The following is a 19,698-nucleotide window of genomic DNA, read 5'->3' on the forward strand; positions in this document are numbered from 1 at the left end:
GTCCCCGTAATCCCCATCATGCTGCACATATAAAAAATAAATATATAAACACTCTTACTCACCTTTCTTCTCTCCTCCAGCGCTGACGCCTGTCTGCCCGCACTGCCATGCGCGGCTCACAAGGAGAGATCAGCTGACGGAAGTCACTGCTCCCCGCGCCGGGACTGTGTGCGCGGGGAGCGGTGACTTCATGCTCCTTCATAGCCGGCACACAGCTTAGCCGCGCTGCGGCTCCTGCTGCTACCGGGTTATCTCGTGTGCCCGCTTATTAAAGGGCATGAATATTCACCCCCTCCCCACGCCCATGGGCGTGGAGAGAGGTTAAATATTCATGCCCTTTAACAGCGGGCACAGGCGATTCCGGCAGCAGCTGCGGCTACACTGTGTGCTGCTATTAAGGACCATGAATATTCAGTGCTCCCCATGGGCGTGGGGAGCAGTGAATATTCATTTTCTTTAGCAGCGGGGACAGCGTAGGCTGCAGCAGGCGGCTGCTGCCTCCTGTGCCCCGCTCTTCCACCGCTACCGCTCCCCACAGCACAGTATATATACTCACCCCTCCCCAACATTCGGACTATAAGATGCACCCTCCATTTTCCTCCAAAATTTTGGAGGAAAAAAATGCATCTTATAGTCTGAAAAATACGGTACTATTCATGTAGGGGATTAGAAATGCACAGGATAAGGCTTGTATAGGGCGCCAGTCACACAGATACATGTAGTGCAACATGCCAACTTGCAGCCTATTAGTGATGCCAAAGCTATTACAGAATTTCCCCAAAAATAAGCCCTAGCATGATTTTACAGGATTTTTGGAGGATGCTTGACATATAGGCCCTACTCCAAAAATAAGTCTTAGTTAGTCAGGGCTGGCGTTAGGAAAGGGGAGCAACTGGGCAATTTATCAGGGCCCCTACTCTTTGGGGCTCCCTAAGCATTTCTATTCCAAGGCTGCTTAAGGACCTTTGGTGACATCATAGTCATGTGACCATAATGTCAGCAAAGGTTCTTGAACTGTGGGAGCCTAGAGTAACTGAAGAGTAGATAGACTGGTATGTAGGGGGGGAGACTGGATAATTTCTCTAGGTTCCCACTCTGAGGCCCTCAGCGTTTCTATTCCAAGGTTCAGACTACTTAAGGACCTTTGGAGAAATCACTGTCCTATGACCCTGATGTCACCAAAGGTCTTTTAACAGAGGAAGTCTAGAGGAGCTGAGACAGGCTGGTATGTATGTGCAGTGTGTGTGTCTGTGTATATTCTTGTGTATGTGCAATGTGTGTGATATGACATGATTATTATATATGGATAAATGAAGACATTCCCTGAAAATAAGCCCTAACCCATCTTTTTGAGCAAAAAATGATATAAGACCTTGTCTTATTTTCTGTAAAAGATGCTAGATCAGGCGGTCTGCCGAGCACTATATATGTGCACCCTACAAGAACAGACACATGGTTTCCACCAACACTACAAAAGCCTGGCTGCATCCTGCAAGGATGGAAAATTATGTAAGGTATTAGTTAATATTTTGACCAAAATATGTAAGCCTGCGCCTACGTCAGGGGTCCTCATTGTCTTTCCAGCGAAAAGACAATATAACGTATTGGAAAACCAGATTTAACGCTGGCAGTAAAATGTTTTACCTCACAGAAAGAATCCACCTCGATCCCATGCTGTCCTGTCTGTATACTTGCTTTTGCTTCATTCTCTGCCCAGGAGCTGTGGTTCCTGCACAGTCAGACAGCCATTACACAGTATACGATTATCTCCACACATTATATTTTTACACATCCAATTGTGGAACTTATTAATCCAATGTATGTTGATTAAAATGTACTTTAATATGACAACCCCTTTTGAACTTGGAGGGACCCTTTACTGCCGTGCAGCAATCATAAATGCCCAAAGGCAAAACCCTCTTGGGGAGGGGAGAATAAGTGAACATGTTTGTTGGTAATGCCTCAGTGTTGTTGGACACGTGCACTTATTGGCACTTGCAGTAATCGTTGTTTATGGCTACTTGTAGCATCTGCACAGTGGAAACCTACCTTACTTAAAGGGGTTGTCCGTACTTGGCCAGTGCCAGTCTCTTGAATGAAATTGGAAAACCCTATACTTACCTCCCACACCAGTGCCGTTCCAGCAGTGTTGGCGCCAGGTCTCTCGGTGCTCACGTGACAATATGAAATCTGCAGCCAATTGGGGGGTGTGATCGTCCACTCTGATGAAATAATAAAGGCAACAGCCGGCGACATAGTGTCATGTGAGTGCCAGGAGACCCGATGCCTAATATTGCTGAAAAGGCGCCAGTGCAGGAGGTGAGTATAAGCCTCTCTTATTTAACATGGAGAACTCAGGCATTTAGGATGGGGTTGTCCAAGTAGAACTCTTGTGTATATTATTTAGCCAAAATTAAAATGTACCAAATATCCACATGTGCAAATGTGACACCCCAGGGGTCTGGTTGCCACAGTGATAGAGATATTATGTCTGAGAGCAGGTGGGAGGTCCTTTGGTCAGGGATCCTGTGCATGCCACACCTCCTGCCCAGTCTTGGGAGGGGAAGAACTTCCCCTGTATAAACCCGGGGCTGAGGCAGGGTGAGTCAGACAAGGAGAGTGGAGAAGAGAAGCAGCATAGGAAACAGCAGAGTTACAAGGAGTCAGGGGCTGGCAGCTACAGAGCTCGCCCTGACTAAGAAGATTCTTTACCGGACCCGGAGTCCGAGGCTGTGGGGACTAACTCCTACCCAGCAGCAGAATCCGTCGGGCAGGGGATTTCAGGTCCTCTGGCCCAGAAGCCCGAAGGCACGGTCACACGCGTGGGACCAGCACCGCCATCGTGGAGCGGAAGCCATTAGAAGGCCCCGAGTCACCGGCCATACGGGTGAGCACCACACGGTACACTCAGGGACGTGGGCTACTTACATCAGCTTCTAGCAAGGTAGCCAGAAGAGTACAGTCAGTTTGGGAGGCCTACAACTACGCCTGGCCAGGGGAGATCCCATCTGCTCAAAGACTGACCAGGCCCCGTTTGCTAGCAAGTACTCCGGGAGGGTCTGTCGTTGTTACCAGTAAAGACCCTGAACTACACCGTACCGTCTCTGAGTGGTTCCTGCTACCCCCATCATCCACGTCGGCTGCCCTGAGGCCATACCCCTCCCGTTGGGGGTTATACTATCACGCTGCACAATCCTACCACCGGCCTCAGCGGTCTGCCCTGCAGCAGCAGCTTCCTGGCTGCACTCAACGGGTGGCGTAGTCATCAACTATTTACTACTAATAGACTGCCGTCTAGTTTGACTCCCTGGGCACGGACCGGGTCACCGCCACGAGATTACAACCCTCCACGGATCCGGCTCCGGGTAAGCTCCCGCGTGCGCACCGCAGCGCGACACAGGCCCAGGGGCGCGTCAACTTTGGCGTAGTCGGCAGGATTTCGTGCCCGCAACCACCGGGTACTGCGTGCCTGAAAAGCAAAGACTGTTCAAACTTACCAGTGGTGAAGGTTTCCCGCCATCCGGCGCCATCTTCTACCTTCTTCCCGCCATCCGCGAAGTTTTCCCGCCATCCGGCGCCATCTTCGACCTTCTTCCCGCCATCCGTGGAGTTTTCCCGCCATTGGACGCCATCTTGAGGACGCCGCGCGGGAAGAAGAGGGGCGTGGACTCCGAAAGCGCGCGAGAACTGAAGCCCCGCCTCACGTCCGGACGTTGCGTAAGGTCCTGGAAGGAGCCCAGCAGACGCCGACGTCACAGGAGCGCGACGGAAGGTCCTCAACCCTGACGATCCACTGCGGAGCCGCGGCCTATGGAAGAGGATCATCGCAAGGTAGGCCAGGGTCCACTAGGGGGGAGGAAGATGTCGGATACGGAGGAGAGCTTCACTGCCTCAACCCCCGCCAGCGCTACCGCTGCTGCAGTTATGCCCTTCACCATGCCCTATATCCCGGGAGCAGCTTGGCTACCCCAGTACTCAGGGGAGTCACATACCCTGCATGACTTTAGAGAAAAGCTGGATAGCCTCTTCCAGGTGTACCCCCTCACAGAAGAGCAAAAAGTGAGCATCCTGGTGGCCCAACTAACCGGGGCAGCCAAAAGGGAAGTAAAATCCTGGCCACCTGGGAGGAAGACTGTCGCAGGGATACTAACCCGGCTGAAGGACACCTTTGATACCCGCACCTCAGCCGAGATTAAGCTTAGATTCTACGGGTGCAAGCAGCGAGCGCATGAGAGTATAAGGGACTATGCACTAAACCTACAAGAGGCCCTGAGGGCCATAAAGCAGACCGACCCTGATGGGGTGGGAAACGAGGACAGGCTGTTGACTGAACAATTTATAGAGGGTTTATATTGCAATGCCCACCGAACCCAGTTGCGGGCAATGGCCTTACAGGATCCCCATCTGGACTTTGCACAGTTCAAGGACAGAGCCATCCGGGTGCTCCGAGAACCGGCACCAGGTGGCGTTGTGACCCACAGACGCCCCACTACCACTTACTACCAGGAGGCGGCGCCCTTGTCAGCAGGGCCTGTGGGAGCTGATGCGCAGGCTTTGGACAATGACCCGGCTCCAGACCTACACCATCAGGTCCAAGAGCTAGCTAAGAGCGTTGCTGCGCTAACCCGAACTGTGCAGTCTTTACAGGTTTCCACCCCAGGGAAGATCCAGCTGGCATCCGGACCGGAGGACATCCCGTGGCGTCGACCAAGGAGGACCCCACCGGCCAGAGGAAGACCCAGTGACCGATACAGTGAGGACGGACGACCCATCTGCCGCCGCTGCAATCAACCCGGACATATGGCAAGGTACTGTTCTTTAAACGGGCACAACCTGGGGTAGAGGGCCAACCCCCAGGAAAAAGATCACCAGGCCCATCGAACTGGCGCGACAGATATGTGGGAGGACGTCCAGTCTTGCCTGTGGTACTGGATGGCATTCCCATGAGTGCCCTACTGGACACCGGGTCACAGGTCACCACCATCCCGTACGTGCTCTTCAAGCAGTACTGGAATGACTCGGATATTACCCGCTACCCCGACGACGACTTGAGTATCATCGCCAGCAATGGTCAGCCCGTGCCACAGATCGGATTTAAAGAGGTGACCATCAAAATTGGTAGAGTCGAACTGGCCGCACAGGGACTGATCATTGTAGATATCGATAAACATGAGAGTCACCCAAAAATAACTCTAGGAACTAATGTAATTGAAAATTGTCTTGCAGAGGTGATTTTCCTTTTACAGCAGGTTGCCAAGAATGCCAGCTCCGGCGAGCAGCGGGTGCTCCAGAAAGAGATCCGGGCACTGATGCAACGGCAACAAGTGGAACTCTCCGGCGGTGAGATTGGTAGCGTAAGAATGTGTGACCCTTTTCCTATTGCCATGCCCCCAAAAAGTGAAATGATGATTTGGTGCCGGGCAGCTATTGGTCTGAGAGGTAGAGATTACCAGGCAATGGTAGAACCAGTTTACTCAGACAGTAGGCCCACCATTTTGACAGCACGGGGGGTGGTCAATGTACGCCATGGGAGGGTGCCCATTCGCATAATAAATATCGGGGAGAGGGAAGTGTACCTGCCCCGGTATGCCACGCTAGCCAAATTATATACCACTAATCAAAGTTCTATACAATCTGTGGAACCCTTGCCTCCATCTCACCCGGAGGAAGGTAACGGCTCTAAGAAAGACATGGAGGACTGGTGTCAGCAACTACATTTGGGTACTGACTCCACTCCCTCACATCAGAAACAAGGAGTCTATCGGGTGGTTCAAGAGTATGAGAGAGTGTTTAGTAAACACCCGTTAGACTTCGGGCGAGTCAAGGGGGTAGAACATCGCATCCCCACGGGAGATCATCCTCCCATAAAAGAGAGGTATCGACCCGTACCCCCTGCACATTACCAACACGCCAAGGGGATGCTTAGAGATATGAAGGAGGCTGGGGTAATCCGGGATAGTTGTAGCCCCTGGGCAGCCCCATTAGTTTTAGTCAAAAAGAAAGACAACACCATGAGGATGTGTGTAGATTACCGGAAAATCAACCGTATCACACACAAGGATGCGTACCCCTTACCAAGGATAGAGGAGTCATTGGCTGCTTTAAGATCTGCTAACTTCTTCTCTACCTTGGATCTCACTAGCGGGTACTGGCAGGTTCCTGTAGCAGAGGCGGACCGGGAGAAGACCGCATTCACCACCCCGATGGGACTTAGCGAGTTCACCTGCATGCCGTTCGGACTCTGCAACGCACCAGGAACCTTCCAACGCCTAATGGAGTGTTGTCTGGGCCACAGAAACTTCGAGACGGTCCTGTTGTACCTGGACGATGTCATCGTATATTCCAAGACGTATGAGGACCACCTGAAACACCTGGCGGAAGTGTTCGAGGCTCTGGCGAGTTACGGCCTAAAGGTGAAACCCTCCAAGTGTCACCTCCTGAAACCAAAGGTGCAGTACCTGGGACACGTGGTGAGCGCTGACGGAGTGGCTCCCGACCCCGATAAGATCACCACAATTAAGGGATGGCCAAGCCCCTCCAGCGTAAAAGAAGTGCGGCAGTTCCTCGGGTTGGTAGGCTACTACCGAAGGTTTATTCCCGGTTTCACCAAAAAGGCAGCACCTATGCAGGACCTCCTGATAGGCCAGTCCCGGAAGGCCAAGAACCAGAAGCCGCCCTTCAAATGGGAAGAGCTGGAAGAAGAGTCCTTCCGCCAGCTGAAGATGGCCCTCACGGGGGACGAAATCCTGGCGTACCCGGATTATAGCCAGCCCTTTATCCTCTACACCGACGCCAGTAACATCGGGCTAGGAGCCGTACTGTCCCAGATCCAGCAGGGGAAGGAACGAGTAATCGCCTACGCCAGCCGAAAACTGCGACCCACCGAAAGGAACCCCGAGAATTACAGCTCATTTAAGTTAGAGTTCCTGGCCGTAGTATGGGCAATCACTGAGCGCTTTAAGCATTACCTCGCTTCTTCCCGGTTCACCGTGTACACGGATAACAACCCGCTGACACACCTGGACACGGCAAGACTCGGTGCCCTGGAGCAGAGGTGGATGGCCCGTCTGTCCAACTACGAGTTCACAATTAAATACCGGGCAGGACGCTCCAATACCAACGCGGACGCCCTGTCCAGGATGCCCAACCTGCCGGACGGAGGAGAAGATCCGGAGGGACTGGAAGAAGTTGAACTCCCTGCGTTCCACCGTCATGGGACTATTCAGTATTCCCACCGGGTAAGGAGTAAGCAGGCTGCTACGTTGAACCCCTTACCCCATTACAACTGGGCAGAAACGCAAGACAGCGACCCTGCCGTCCGACTGGTGAAGGAGATGCTGACTCGGCCGGAGGCTCGCCTTGAACCAGACGCTCCGGAGGAAGCCAAACAACTATGGGCAGAGAAGAGTCGACTGTTCCTTTACAAAGGGAAGTTGTGCCGCAGAATGGTTAATTCCCGGACGCATGAATTACTCTGGCAAGTAGTGGTGCCACGAAGAGACGCAGCCATGGTGATGGAGGCATACCACGACGGAGCTGGACACTTTGGGTGGAAAAAGCTGGAGTTCCTGCTGCGCGAGCGGTTCCACTGGGTAGGCATGAGGGGAACCATCGAGAAGTGGTGCAGAGATTGTGGCCCGTGCAACCTGAGAAGGAAGGACCGAGCCAGCCAGAAGACTCCCCTGCAGTCCATCGTCACCCGGCAACCGTTGGAATTGGTAGCTTTGGATCATGTAAAACTGACCCCAAGCAGAAGTGGCTACGTCTACGCGTTAACCATCGTGGATCATTACTCCCGGTTCTTGGTTGTCGTCCCCGTCAAGGATTTAACGGCTCAAACAGCAGCTAGAGCCTTCCAGCAGCACTTCTGCCGTCCACACGGGTACCCGGACCAAGTGCTGACGGACCAGGGACCTGCCTTTGAAGCGGAGGTCTTTCAGGAATTCTGCAATCTGTATGGCTGCCGGAAGATAAGGACGACACCCTACCATCCGCAAACTAATGGACTTTGTGAAAAAATGAACCAGGTGGTAATGGATCTTCTAAAAACGTTGCCCCTGGAAGAACGCAGTCTGTGGCCTGAAAAGTTGCCCGATCTGGTGGACCTATACAACCACATCCCGGTAGGTTCCACCAACTGTACCCCGGCTTACCTAATGAGGGCAAGACCTGGTAAGTTACCTGTTGACCTGGAAATGGGAGTCCTGACCCCCGAGGACACTTCACCAGAAACAGACTGGGACACAGAGAGGCAGCAGCAGTACCGGAGAGTACAGGAGAGCGTGGAGCGAAGTCTCTGTCAGGCTAGGGAAAGACAAGAGAAAACTTACAACCAGTATGCTCCCGCTGTTCCCCTGGTACCCGGAGAGCAGGTCTTGAAGAGGAAGAGACGGCTCCACAAGTTGGACGACCAGTGGGAGAAGGACCCGTACACCGTACTGCCCTCAAGCCACGAGAACCCGAAGGTCTGTACCATCAGTAAAGACGGAGGGGAAACCACAGCCATTGTATCCCGGGACCACCTGAAGAAGTGTCCCGAACAACTGAGGAACCCTGAAGAGGAACAAGAAGACCATCGACCCGTGGAAGAAAGGGAAGATATGGTTAGTACCGTGCTCGGGGACTTTCCTCAGTCTTGGACTCAAGTCAATGGTGCAGTTGTGGTACCCGTACTCACCTTCCTCCAACCATCATCCCAAGAACCTACGGAGCAACGGGTAGAGCTGGAAGAACAGCCGGTCCAGGAGGCAGAAGACTCCACACAAGCAGAACAGGAGAATCAACCCTCTGCTTATAGTGAGCCTGCCGTACCCCTAGTGAGACAAAGAGCCGGTAGACAGCTGCCCAGTTTACCCTTGACAGCTCCTACACCCTGTAGTTCAGGGCCAGACAGTCAGCTCCGTAGGTCCACTCGGGCCACTAGAGGCCAGTTACCCGCACGCTGGAGAATTTAAAGTGTATAAATTGTTTTATTTATGTTTTTCTGTGTCTTGTTGCTTGTGTATAATTTTGTGTTTCTAGTTATTTTTAGGAAACCTTGGTGGATTTACCGGGAATCCTTGTATATAGTTGGAGCGTAACCCAGGATGGACTAGAGACTGTTAAGGACTCGGGGTAGGACAGACCCCTACCTGGTTACGTCTCCCTGTGTTGGTGAAATGGACACCTTTGCTTTTCTTCAAAGACTGCATCCGGTTGCGGACACGCCGTAACCATCTTATGTGTTTTTCTTATAGTATTGTTATTGTTATACTTTGTTATGTTTTTCTAAATGTGTTTAGTCCCGGAGTACTAAATTTCACTAGGGGGGAATGTGACACCCCAGGGGTCTGGTTGCCACAGTGATAGAGATATTATGTCTGAGAGCAGGTGGGAGGTCCTTTGGTCAGGGATCCTGTGCATGCCACACCTCCTGCCCAGTCTTGGGAGGGGAAGAACTTCCCCTGTATAAACCCGGGGCTGAGGCAGGGTGAGTCAGACAAGGAGAGTGGAGAAGAGAAGCAGCATAGGAAACAGCAGAGTTACAAGGAGTCAGGGGCTGGCAGCTACAGAGCTCGCCCTGGCTAAGAAGATTCTTTACCGGACCCGGAGTCCGAGGCTGTGGGGACTAACTCCTACCCAGCAGCAGAATCCGTCGGGCAGGGGATTTCAGGTCCTCTGGCCCAGAAGCCCAAAGGCACGGTCACACGCGTGGGACCAGCACCGCCATCGTGGAGCGGAAGCCATTAGAAGGCCCCGAGTCACCGGCCATACGGGTGAGCACCACACGGTACACTCAGGGACGTGGGCTACTTACATCAGCTTCTAGCAAGGTAGCCAGAAGAGTACAGTCAGTTTGGGAGGCCTACAACTACGCCTGGCCAGGGGAGATCCCATCTGCTCAAAGACTGACCAGGCCCCGTTTGCTAGCAAGTACTCCGGGAGGGTCTGTCGTTGTTACCAGTAAAGACCCTGAACTACACCGTACCGTCTCTGAGTGGTTCCTGCTACCCCCATCATCCACGTCGGCTGCCCTGAGGCCATACCCCTCCCGTTGGGGGTTATACTATCACGCTGCACAATCCTACCACCGGCCTCAGCGGTCTGCCCTGCAGCAGCAGCTTCCTGGCTGCACTCAACGGGTGGCGTAGTCATCAACTATTTACTACTAATAGACTGCCGTCTAGTTTGACTCCCTGGGCACGGACCGGGTCACCGCCACGAGATTACAACCCTCCACGGATCCGGCTCCGGGTAAGCTCCCGCGTGCGCACCGCAGCGCGACACAGGCCCAGGGGCGCGTCACAAATACCGTATATAAAGCCTTTTACTCCAAATTCCGTTATTTCTCCTCTGATCTCATCAGTGGCCGTTCATTCAAAGCCACAAATTGTTTGTCTATCCTGATATCTTGTGGAACAGCCTGGCCTCACATGGGTTCTCCTCCCTCTTATCTCGGACCCTCAGTATTGACACCCTCACTTTTTTCATGCCCCTACATCTTTATATTTAATGCGGAAATGTAGCACCCTGAGGACTCGGCTGCTACAGGGGTATTGCACCTCAAACCAGAGGTGTGGTATTCCACTCCCGGGTAAGGATGGAGTGTGGAACTGAGCTAGTAGGCTGCATGCACTACATACATCCCATTTCCGGGGGACAGAACTACGGTACTCCCACCAGTATATGTGCAGGTACGACAGCGTCTGTCCCTGGCTGGAGTGGGAGGGGGGTGGAACATCCCAGTAGTGTAGGAGCAGATAGGGGGAGTAGTCTGGGTAAATGTAGGAGTTCATTGGGTGCTGGTCACCTGAGCTCACACATAGAGGGAGTATATAAGGTGGGCACCATCTTAGGACAGGGTCAGTCAGTCAGTCAAGTCAGTGAGTCAGCAGTAACTCCAGGAGAGGAGAAGGAAGAGGGACTCAGAGGCGCAGGACGAGAGGGGACCCCAAGAGCCCGTATGAGAACTGATAAGGGTGAAGGGTCGGCAAAAGGGTACCGGATCCCAAGCTGGCGGAGGCCAAAGCACACCTTAGCCAGGAACCGGAGGTCGTGGGCAAGACCCTCACCAAATCCACCAGAATGGCACACCGAGCATAGGGTCAGGGAAGCCAGAGAAGGTTCAACCACCAAGAGACCCGAGGGAGCCGGACATAGGTGGATCCCTGGTGAGAACGGCCAGAGAGAGAGAAGAAGGGAGCTCAGGACCATACTCAGGAATTGCCCGGGAGTTGACCGAGTCCCGCACCTGGTGGACGCAGCACGGCTTGGGTGGTCACTGCTGTACAGAGTGACCCGAGCAACACCAGTGAGTAAAAACCCTGAAACTGCATTTCATGCCTCTGAGTCTCCTTGCTGCACCTTCACAACCACTATCCTCCACGTCTGACCCCCTGAGGCTATACCCCTCCTGTTGGGGGTTATACTACCACAGCTGCACACACACCACCAGCCTCAGCGGACCATCCTGCAGCGGCGGCCTTTTGACCGCAAATCAACGGGTGGCGTAGTCGACACTAAGAACATCTGCAAGGACTGCCGCACACTGAGTTTGACACCCTGGGCACGGACCGGGTCATAGCCACTCGGAGACTACAACCCCCATCTGATCCGGCTCCGGGTATCCCTAACAACATGGCCCAGGGGGCGCGTCAACTTTGGCGTAGTCGGCAGGATTACATGCCCGCAACAACCGGGTACTGCGTGCCTGAAGAAAAGTTCGCATTTACCTCAAAACGAAGTCTCCCGCCAATTCCAGAGGGTCCCCGCCATCGGACGCCATCTCGGATCAGTTCCCGCCATTTGCCCGTCATCTGCAGTCTTTTCCCGCCATCTGCAGTGTTTCCCGCCACTGGGAAGCGATTCCCGCCATCTAAGAAGATTTCCCGCCTTGGCAGAGCGGACGCCATTATGGGCGTGCCAGAGGGTGGCAAGAGGCCACCTCCCATCGTGGGCCAGGATCGGAAATGGCGCCAAAAGTGGAAACCGCCCCCACCAGCAGAGACTGTGATGATTGATATGTCCATCAGCGTGAGGGAACTGCCCCTGGAACTGACAATCACAAAGTTGCCCCAGGACGACCCCCAATGTGGGCGGATACAGAACAAAAGAAAGAAGATGGGTGCAGCCTGGAAGAGTCTAGAGAGAACACACCCGGAGATGGAGGGAGAGTCAGGCAGCACCGACCCTGTGGTCAGGAGCCTGTTGCAGGCCGCCACTCCAGAAGGCCTGCTGGAGATCCTGGCGCAGCTCCCCGGAGATCGGGAGCGTGCACAGACCGTGCTGGAGGGCCTCGCACGAAGGATGGCCCGGGTGCAGCAGGAAACACTGGCGGAGTGGACCCGGGAGATGGCCCGGCAGGCCGGAGCCCGCCAGCGAAGCATGCCACCCGCAGCGAGGAGCAAGTCCACCTCTGAGGACGGCGAAGGAGGGACGACGGCCGGAGACGACGCCGCGGAGGGAGCCGAAGAGATGAAGGCAGGTAATGGGGGCGACAACATCCCGTGCCCAGAAGCCGTAAACCTGCCCCAGCTCCCCGTCGCAGAGCCCGAAGCCCCGCTCACCGTTCCCGTAGCCGCTGCGTCATCACTCCAAGCTAGGCCTCAAGCGGCCGGAGCCGCGGCCAAGCCCCCTGTGACGTTACGGGCCTCAATGCTGAGCGCGGCCAAGCAGGAGGCGCCACCGGCCTGGTCGCAAGGCCGAGTGCCCCGGGGCGCCGCAGTACCAACAGCGCCCTCTACCTCTGCCGAGCCACCGGCCTGGTCGCTGGGCCAAGTAACCCCGGGCGCCGCCGTCTTCACGGTGCCCTTCACCTTCAGGGTGCCCCAAGCCTGGTCGCAAGGCCTGGTAAACCTGGGCGCCGCTACCACCACCGCGCCCTCAACTTCTACAGTGCCGCACCTGGGTGAAGACTTGTTTGCCCAGCACACTTGCCCGGATGGGCAGCCCTTAGAGTGGCCACCGGAGTATTACCATCCCCGACTCCGGAAGGAAAGACCCCTGGATGAGCCCCTGATCCCGGCTCCGGCGCCCGCCAAGATCACCCCACTCTCGTTGGAGGAAGCGCAGTTTGCGTGGGACCCCACCGGAGAAGACCTCATCGGGTTCACCGAGGAGACCCGGGCAGCCGCAGCCCAGCGTGCGGAGTGCTGCCAGCAACAATTGGAGGTTTTTGCTAGAGAGCGACGAGAGAGGCGGGTCCGCGAGGAGCGGCTCCAAGTGAAGAGCGCCGAGCAGAAGAGCCGAGCCCGCAGAAACCCCCGTGCTGCCCACGGTCCCCGTGCCAGCGGGACTGTAATAAAATTCCAAATGGAGCACGGGTGGGGTTTCATCCGGGACCACAAGACCCCCAGCGACGTCTTTGTCACCCGCAGAGACGTTGAAAGTCATCTGCCGGAGGGACACAGAGGTCGTGACCTTTACCTGGGTGATGAGGTCACCTTCACCCGGCATCAGTGCGCCAAGGGCCCGTATGCCCTGCATGTGCATAGACTTACTGAGGAGGAGCTACGGGGTGAGGAGGATCAAGAGGACCCGGACGGGTCTAAAGATTACCCTCAGCCAAGAGCACACCGCCACTGATGAACTGTAAATAGAATATGTAAATAGTTACCCGTGTGGGTACAAAAACTGCTGCTACCAAAGTGTAGTCCCCGTCGGGACCAGCAAGTGAGTACCCGTGTGTCCCCTATCCCTTAACAGGCTGAGGACTGTGAACAGCCATTCCTTTTCCCCACTGGCCGAGGACTGAGAGCGGCCATATTCCCCTTTGTACATAGTTGCGCTTTCTAAGGCGCCCCCTACCGGTTTTATAGGAAACTGTGTTTTTTCTACAAGAGACTGTTGCACTATACCTGGTCACAATTTGCACAAGTGGCCAGAGGTCAAAAATGTTTTATTATGAAAAGTTTTAAAATGAAAAGTTTTATGCTGCTGATAATGTTTATATGTTCTATATGTTTATGTTATGAAAAAAATTGTATGTTTTTGTATGTTTTTATTCTTTTACAGCCCGAGGACGTGCTGTGATTTACCAGGGGGGAATGGAGCACCCTGAGGACTCGGCTGCTACAGGGGTATTGTACCTCAAACCAGAGGTGTGGTATTCCACTCCCGGGTAAGGATGGAGTGTGGAACTGAGCTAGTAGGCTGCATGCACTACATACATCCCATTTCCGGGGGACAGAACTACGGTACTCCCACCAGTGTATGTGCAGGTACGACAGCGTCTGTCCCTGGCTGGAGTGGGAGGGGGGTGGAACATCCCAGTAGTGTAGGAGCAGATAGGGGGAGTAGTCTGGGTAAATGTAGGAGCTCATTGGGTGCTGGTCACCTGAGCTCACACATAGAGGGAGTATATAAGGTGGGCACCATCTTAGGACAGGGTCAGTCAGTCAGTCAAGTCAGTGAGTCAGCAGTAACTCCAGGAGAGGAGAAGGAAGAGGGACTCAGAGGCGCAGGACGAGAGGGGACCCCAAGAGCCCGTATGAGAACTGATAAGGGTGAAGGGTCGGCAAAAGGGTACCGGATCCCAAGCTGGCGGAGGCCAAAGCACACCTTAGCCAGGAACCGGAGGTCGTGGGCAAGATTTGCCACGACCCTCACCAAATCCACCAGAATGGCACACCGAGCATAGGGTCAGGAAAGCCAGAGAAGGTTCAACCACCAAGAGACCCGAGGGAGCCGGACATAGGTGGATCCCTGGTGAGAACGGCCAGAGAGAGAGAAGAAGGGAGCTCAGGACCATACTCAGGAATTGCCCGGGAGTTGACCGAGTCCCGCACCTGGTGGACGCAGCACGGCTTGGGTGGTCACTGCTGTACAGAGTGACCCGAGCAACACCAGTGAGTAAAAACCCTGAAACTGCATTTCATGCCTCTGAGTCTCCTTGCTGCACCTTCACAACCACCATCCTCCACGTCTGACCCCCTGAGGCTATACCCCTCCCGTTGGGGGTTATACTACCACAGCTGCACACACACCACCAGCCTCAGCGGACCATCCTGCAGCGGCGGCCTTTTGACCGCAAATCAACGGGTGGCGTAGTCGACACTAAGAACATCTGCAAGGACTGCCGCACACTGAGTTTGACACCCTGGGCACGGACCGGGTCACAGCCACTCGGAGACTACAACCCCCATCTGATCCGACTCCGGGTATCCCTAACAACATGGCCCAGGGGGCGCGTCAGAAAGACTACCAGGAAATGTAGTTTCTGATCACTTGAGTCTTTTCTAATGTGATCAGTTTCATTATACCCTTATACCATCCACAGCAGTATACGAAAAGGAGTGTAGGTGTGAGTTGTGCAGAGGTAGTGGCTGCACCCAGGCACTGATGCGGAAATCCCAGCTCCCCTCTGCCCATTACCGTTCACCAGTTTTATATGTGATGCATGGTGGTTCAGCAGACAGATTCTAGGGCAAAATAACTACTAAATAATGTCATGTTATAATGACAGATCTGTCACAAGCAGTTTTTCAAGTTGTAGAGCAATAACCTGAATCTCCCCAGTTGTTCTTTCATAACCATATTCACCAGCATTCATAACCATATTCACCAGCATTCATAACCATAGTCACCAGCATTCATAACCATATTCACCAGCATTCATAACCATATTCACCAGCATTCATAACCATATTCACCAGCATTCATAACCATATTCACCAGCATTCATAACCATAGTCACCAGCATTCATAACCATATTCACCAGCATTCATAATCATAGTGACCAGCATTGGCTGCAATTTCATGAAACCTCATTGTGCGCTAAGGGGATAATATATCATCTAGACATATTCAGAGATAAAGCTAAAATACAACACCAATAGCACAGTAATAATGGCGATCATTTATTGAAAGCAATGTAATATATAGAAATTTTTTATTTTTCCATGTATAATGTAGCCAGCAAGGGTGAGTCTATTTTAGCTTTTAATAATTATTTGCTAAAATAAAGTGGCTGACATTACAAATTATTGCCTAAATGGGCACAAAGCTGCCAGTAAGCGAGCAACACTGACCATAGCACTGGATAGGGGAAAGCTGTGGACCACGTATAGCCAGGTTGACAATCGCACCAAGGACGGCTGTAGATGCCGCAGTTGTGTCCTGTAATTCATGCGTCACATCTCCCAACAAGGATTCCAGAGTTTGGATTTTATGACTTCACTTCTGAATCCACCTGGGGAACGTGGCACAGGGGCCTCATTGCTGCTTATGCTCCATCCCAGTTGGCACAGAGCAGACTGCCAGTGGTCACGTTGGCAGTGGAGCAGCAGCTTTCAGCCCTCTGTAAGTAGGTCAGATACATTGTGTGACTGCTTTGCCGCAGATCAGCACATATAGAGATGGAGGTAATAGGAAGATGTGGAAGAATGTTCTTCAGATTGGCAGGCCAGCCATGCTTGTTACTGATGACATGAAACATGATGATGTTGGCATTTTGAGTGCAGGTAGTAGGAGCTGATGGTACAGAAATAAATGAACTCCAGTAGATAGTCTTGCGTCAAGATACAGGAGGATTAGATGGTATGACGGTATTATGCTGGTTCTCCGCTTAGTGGTAAGTTGTGCTCCATGCTGGACCCACAAACGGGAAACTCGTGAAAATCCTCTGTTCTCTAGCAGGAATTGTCTCGTTCACGCCATCACTGCGCGGTGCTGGGATCTGCTGTCTCATGGTGACATACGGGTTCCTTCCTATAATAACTGGAGATGGCGCTTTTCCTGTCCTTATGTCTTTCCAGTTTATATTTGAAAAGAAGGGGTGCGTTCTGATTTTTCCATTAACCCCTAGCCGGACATAATGGTCTTTGCAGAGTAGTTTGGACATAATGTCCATAGCATCGTGGTCAGTGAGGTTTTCATATGATGGTTCTTCGTACAAGACATTATTCACAATCTCTTCAGTGGTGTCTCCTGGAAATGGTGAGTCTTGGAAAATCATGTCGTACAATATGACTCCAAAGGCGAACCAGTCCACACCTTCACCATAAGCGTCTCCCATGATCATTTCTGGGGCGCCATACCCAGGTGTTCCACTGAAATCTCTGGCATTAAATCTCTTATCAAACTCATATAGAGATAGTCCAAAATCAGTAATCTTTATGTGCCCGTCACCAGTCAGCAGGATGTTATCCGGTTTTAAGTCCCGGTGAATGATGTCATTGCTGTGCAGGAATTGTAGGCCACAAACGATTTCTGCTCCTATAAATCTTACAGGTTCCTTCAGGGGAATGGTACTATATATATAGTGAAGCAGATCCCCTCCACTGGCCAGCTCGGTGACAAAATACGCATGGTTTTCCGTATGAAACGCGGCATGGCAATGGGTTAGGAATCTGCTGTTATGGCTAAGCTTCAGGACATGGTGTTCTACAAGGCATTCAGGGAAGGAGATTAGGCTTTCTTTCTTAATGATTTTAAGGGCCACACTTTCTTTCCTTATTTTATCAGTGGCCAGCATAACCTTCCCATAACTCCCTTGTCCAAGTATGCCATGGCAGATAAACTTATCCCTGGTGAGAGGGACAGTGATCTTTATTTTTTTGCTACTGGGGCCACTACATTCACCTGAGATGTCATCTTGACTGGTGGCTGGATCTTCCTGATGTTTCCTTTTTCTCCCAGTTCTCTTCTCTTCTGCTGCACTTTCATTACCTTTCAGGTTAATGATCCTGGTTGGACCCAAAGTCCTCAGTTTTTTTAGATTATCAGCTCGATTTGTGATGTATCCCACAAGCTTTTCACATCTGTTTTGTACAGTGTCTAGGAAGGAAATATTCTGGGTTCCCTCATTGACAGGTAATACCTGACCAACCTGCCAGGATTTCTTGGAATCCATCTTCCTTATCTTTGCTGGAGGTTCCTGGTTATTTCCAGTGTCTTCTCCATCTGGTGTTTCTTTCCTTTTTCTCTTTCTATTCCCTGTAAAGTCCATGTTGCATCAGGCAACAACAGGGCAATTATCCAAAAACGTATGTAAAATTATCAGAAAATGCAATCCACACGTATATTGTAGTCAAAGCCAACTACAACTAAAGCTCAATGGCTGCAGTCAGTTGTTTATGGAACTTTGTGGAATGTGATGTCACTGTGCCGGTGATGTCACACTCACTGTGATGTCAGCAGATGCATGCGAGTGTTCCATCTCTGCTGAACGTGAAAGTCTCAGAAGGGGCGGGGCTTAGTCACCATTGACTATAATGGAGTCTGTTGAGTGGGTAGTATTTAGTGACCTGAAGCTGGAAATCAGTGGGATAAATGACATCAGGATTCAGGAATAAGTTACAGTAGTTTTATATTTGTTTTAATTTATTTTATACAAAAAAAGAGCATGGACCGCACCTCCAAAAAAATCATACATTGATCTAATGCCTCTCAGCAAAAATATACATAACTGAACATGAGGTTCTTAGTTTAACATTCTGATCAGACTGTATGAAGCCCACTGCCACGTCACGGCAAACCTCGTAGTGGGTCCTAACATTTCCTGCCTAAAAGGCGCGGCGCCATGTGCCAACCACCGCTACAGTGAGAATGCACCAGCAGGGCGGGCGGCCTGGTGCCTCACAGCATCCATGCTTCAAGACCGAGTCCCCATGACTCCAGGCCGCGGCGCCCCACAAGCACAAAACCACAGCAACAATGGCTGACACATTGCACCAACACCACATGAAAGGAGCATTGTGACTCACCTTCCTCAAGCTCTCAAGTGAGAGCAAAATAGGCTAGACCCTCTTTGCAGACTCCTGCTAATTAAAATTGCCTGTGCCAAATGGGATGAGTGCTGGTCCAAGAAAGGGAAAAGAATAAGCTGGTTCATTGACGTGGCAGTGGGCTTCACACAGTCTGATCAGAATGTTAAGCTAAGAACCTCATGTTCAGTAATATGTATTTTTGCTGAGAGGCATTAGATCAAATGTATGATTTTTGGAGGTGCGGTCCATGCTCTGTTTTTTTTTGTATTATTTATTTTATGTTACATTATTTTGTGTAGGGCTGTGATGATATACATTTTTCAGTTATTTTGTGTTAAATTTAAAGGAAAGTGTGTTAACCACTTCCTGACTGCCCACTGCACATAAACGTCCGCGCTTGCTGGGCTCTGTACATCGCAGATGTTTATGAACGGTCGGTGGTCTTGTAGCGCTCAGGGCCCCCAGGGTCCTGCACCCTGCGATTCCTGTGCAGAGCGATAGCTCTAACAGGTGACATCCTCGAGACTGGATTGGATCAGGTTCCAATAAAGTTAACCCTTTGCTTTCTTCTACAACCCCTGGCAAAAATGATGGAATCACCGGGCTCGGATGATGTTCATTCAGTTGTTTAATGTTGTTGAAAAAAAGCAGATTACAGACATGGCACAAAACTAAAGTCATTTCAAATGGCAACTTTAGGGCTTTAAGAAACAGTAAAAGAAATCAAGATTAAAAATGTGGTGCTCAGTAAGGGTAATTTTTTTCAGACCAAGCAGAGGGAAAAAATTATGGAATCACTCAATTCTGAGGAAAAAATTATGGAATCACCCTGTAAGTTTTGGAAATTAAAATTAACACCTGCATCAAATTAGATCTGCTTTTTTAGTCTGCATCTAAAAAGGAGTGATCACACCTTGGAGAGCTGTTGCACTCAGTGGACTGACATGAATCATGGCTCCAACACGAGAGATGTCAATTGAAACAAAGGAGATGATTATCATACTCTTAAAA

The sequence above is a fragment of the Phyllobates terribilis genome, unplaced genomic scaffold, assembly GCF_046119375.1.
Source record: "Phyllobates terribilis strain yellow unplaced genomic scaffold, ASM4611937v1 Scaffold_71__1_contigs__length_7168151, whole genome shotgun sequence".
Classification (NCBI taxonomy): domain Eukaryota; kingdom Metazoa; phylum Chordata; class Amphibia; order Anura; family Dendrobatidae; genus Phyllobates; species Phyllobates terribilis.